Source organism: Mixophyes fleayi, chromosome 5 (genome assembly GCF_038048845.1).
Source record: "Mixophyes fleayi isolate aMixFle1 chromosome 5, aMixFle1.hap1, whole genome shotgun sequence".
Classification (NCBI taxonomy): domain Eukaryota; kingdom Metazoa; phylum Chordata; class Amphibia; order Anura; family Limnodynastidae; genus Mixophyes; species Mixophyes fleayi.
In genome coordinates, this window is record NC_134406.1 from 96,577,600 (window position 1) to 96,581,898 (window position 4,299).

Consider the following 4,299-nt stretch of genomic DNA (forward strand, 5'->3'; position numbering starts at 1 on the left):
TTTTTACAGATGTGGTTCTTGTTTAGCGCGAAAAAGTATAACAAGTATCAGTAATAGAATCCAAGACTTTAAGGTTTCTATTCATACCTATAAGGTTAACCATTTTTTAACATGTCATTCTAAAAATGTTGTATACCTGTTGGAATACAGGTGTGGGCTTATCTATACTGGAAAACCACTAGACAACAACGAATTTCATTTTTGGCCCATTTTAAAGAAGTAAATTGCTGTTCTGAACGTGATTTGGTTAACTTTTTAGGTATAGATAAAGTATATGGCCATTGGAGATATAGAAATTTAGACCTGCAATTATCTAGGCTAGAAATGCAATGGATCTTTAAGTTAAATACCCCAATTCCTCAGGGACTGAACAAAGATTTTGAAATGAAATGCTTTCTAACCTAATATCCTTTCTTTTTGACTTTAGATTTATATGAAGAATTTGATTCTTTTCATGTATTTTTATTGTCATCTATATTGTCATTTACATTATCTATCTATCTGCAATGATTGAATTTTATTATCTACAGCCATATTACCCTGAATAAGCCCAATCCCATTGGACCTTGGAAGCTAATCAGGGTTAGCTTGGTCAATACCTGGATGGGAGACCAACTGGGAATACCAGCGGCTGCAGATGTTATGTAGCCATAATTTAATAATGTATCTTGTATTATTGTGTACATATCTTAGTAGGTGATTTTAATTTACTTGCCTCAAAGAAATTGTATTATAAAGTCTGAATCAGAAACTTTTGTTGGAATGTAAATCGGAAATGTCCGATATATTATATATGGAAGAAGTTGTATTATATTTGTATATTTTATTTATGTTATTATTCTTGTAAGTGATCTGTTTTGTTTTGGTATAAAACTGGACTCACTCTAATTGTTTAATACCTGAACAGAAAGTTCCTATTGAAATGGAAACCGGAAGTTCCCAGTGGCCCGCAAACCGGAAGTTGTCAATGGACCGCAAACCAGTTCCATTGGTTGCGATTGGGACGAACATTATTTTAAATGTTTTATATATAAAGGTTCTTATTTAGAGATGAGAGACAAGTATACCAATACATCACAAGTAGTTTGATAATATTTGTTATGTATACATTTTTAAATTTGAGATCCCTAGTTTGCCCTGTTTATACAATCCTGATTGGAGGAGAGAAGAGAGACTGATGATTGGATATAGGGACTACAAAATGGTGACACTTTTGTTTGTACTCGTCCACCTTGATAAAGACACTTCTGTCGAAACGCGTTGGGAATGAGATTGCAGATGTACTGACTGATCCATACTATCGCCTACTAGGACTTTTCCTTGCCATCGGCCCTATCCCGGGAAGGACATAAGATCTTTTTTCTGCTTGAATAATCCTAGTTTTCGGTAGGAGTATTCTGTACATTTATTTCAGGATATTTTTATCATGTTCTACATTATGCCTTTTAATTGTGTTTTATATGTATTTTCATTAAAATTAATTTTGTCATACAATATCACACAAGGCTTTTCCCCCGTTTTTCTTCTTTTTCTATCTACTACGATCGATTAATGAGGGGATAAGTACCATTCATCTTCAAGATCCACATAAGGTAGGAGTTCTAGATAAATGTTTCAGATGCAATTTTTTCCTTCTTTTGGCGAGTGCAATACCATTGAGGATTTTGGATCTATTACCCTGGATAAAATTGAAGAGCAGCATTAAAATAACTTAATATTCACATCTTATTTTTTTGAATTATTATTATCTTGATGGTATTATACTATACTACCTATTTTTTGATTATATGATCCGTATTGGATGTTCACTATCAACACAAGAAGAAACTTTGAAGTATAGATTGAATTTAAGTATGACGTTTATTCAATTTATGAGTGTCAATCACATTTCTATATGGGGAATATTTGGAGCGCTTGAATCACCTCATTATTTGTTTTCATATTTAATTTCATTAAAGCTATAGCATATAGCTACAATAATGGCTGCTAGACTCCATTTTGTAATCCAGACTGAATATTTAAACAATTCTATTTCAAATATAAAATTACTGTTTAATTTATCACTGATGACAAGTATCAAAATTGTGAAAAATATTAGCTTTAATGTGGTAATCCTAATAAGGATTGCTTACATTTGTCTTCCTGTAATATTGTAATGAAAATGTCATGATCTGCCTCCTGCAACTCCTGTCTGCCAAGAACAAGGTTGGCCTTGATATGTATCCAGCTTGCAGTACCACTGTTCCAAAGGGGCCACTGTGGAACTTATACAGCTTTCTTACCTGCCAGAGCTAAGCTCGTTACTCCAGGATGCTTAGCACCTGTCCCTGGCATATAAAAGCCTGCCTGTCCCAGCAGCCTTTGCCAGGTCATCTGTTGCCCTTACTGCTGCTGGGTTTTCTGTTTATGAATCCTGCTTGGTTTCCTGGTTTTGACCTCTGCTTGGAACATCATTTTGCACCTCATCTTAAGACCCAGACCCGAATTTGCTGTGACTTCTCTTCTGCCTTCTCCCTGGTACCGTGGTGGACCATGTGACTTTGATCCCTGTCTTGTTTGACCTTCCTGCTTTACGGTGTCTGTATTCCATCTAGTAGTCCTGCACCTACAGTCAGTGGCGTATCCAGCTCCTGTGTCTGCATTCCATTGCATCTTGTGTCATCTCCACTTTCTAGTGGTAACACTCTGCAGACAATTGGATCCTGTCTCGAGCATATCAGTCCGCAGACTATTGCACCATGTGTCATCTCCACTATCTAGTGATAACTAGAGATGCTCAGGCTCGGTTCCACTTACCAGATCCGAGTACCGAGCCGAGCCGGCTCGGTGCTTTCGCACGCCCTCGGAATTGAAAACGAGGCAAAACGTCATTGTTACGTCATCAGATCTCGAGCGTTTTGGATACTATAAGTACCTCCACAGAGATCCAGCGCCATTTCACAGAGGGACACAGAAGGGGTAGCACAGTTCTTGGAAGTCTCTAATGCAGCTGGGCAGTGTCATACGTAAAAAACAAAGAAATGGGGTAGCAGTGTTCTTCAAAGTCTCCAGTGACATTCAGGAGAGCGCCATTGCTCCATTGCTAATTGTCATTGCTGAAATAAAAATAATAGGGCTGGCAGTGTTATTAAAAGTCTTCAGTCACATTTTACTGTGCCATGGCTCACACAGAAACAGGAGGGTTGGCAGTGTCCTTGTCACTCTCCAGTCTCAGTCATGATGATACCAATAGTGGTTTTAAGTTAGGGAAACAAAAATGTAAATAAAAAGCTTGTATGTTTGTAAAGAAAAAAACACCCCTCTAATAAAGGTGAAAGCCTACTGTAGAAAACCATAAAATTGCCAACATTCCATTCTACCCAAAATATTGCCAAGCATACCAGCATCAGTTAGCTCCCCTTCTCTCAGATCCTGGCGAAGCGAATAAAGTACTTAATCTACAAGTTCAAACATAGTTAGTGGAATTGCTTTGTTTCATTTCCTCCTACAATTTCTCTTGCTGCTTTTACAAAAAGTCTTATTAGGGGAATCACTTGACTCAAGCTAACAGTGTCTGCATTCTCTTTACAGGTGACTACTTCATGTGGTTTCAGCACCTTGCACAACATGGAAAGTATTCTCGACTGCGCTGGACTAAAGTACATTCCCCCTAAATTCTATTCTTCTTGCAGCTGCTGCATACTCCTAAATGCTGTTTCAGAATTCCGAATATTACACTAAATATTTTGGGACACAGACAGCATCTCCTTCATGTCATTGTCATTTTTTAAAAAGTTCTGTACCACCAAGTTGATTGTGTGACCAAAACGGAGAATGCAATTGAATTCCCCCAGCTGTAATGCTCTAACCATATTGGTCACATTATCAGAAATCACATATCCTCAGGAGAGTCCAAGCAGGATAAGTCATGTTGCAATGACATCCCTTAGTTTTTCAAACAGGTTGTCAGCAGTATTACCTGACCTGCGCCTTGTCTCCTCTCAGATAACCACCTCTCACTACTGCCTTCAAAGACTTCTCCCGTGCTGCTCCCCACTTATGTAATTCCCTACCATGCTCAATCAGACTTTCCCACAGCCTTTAAATCTTTAGATGCTCTTTGAAAACCCATCTCATTTTTAGAGGTGACCTTATCCTCGATAACACTATCACACTAATTCACCCTCAAAACTATCCCAATCTCCACTCTGAGCCAGACTCGCTACTCTTGTTTCAGCTGTGCCCTCTTCCCTTTAGAATGTAAGCTTTCTAATGAGCAGGGTCCTCCATACCCTTTGTTTTCATGTCTCCATTCATTTT

General features: G+C 38.0%; 1 pseudogene; it reads left to right on the forward strand.

Annotated features, from left to right (window-relative positions):
- Window positions 1-522: 522 nt before the first annotated feature.
- LOC142159670 (5S ribosomal RNA) lies at window positions 523-640 on the forward strand (annotated as a pseudogene).
- The last annotated feature ends 3,659 nt before the right edge of the window (window positions 641-4,299 follow it).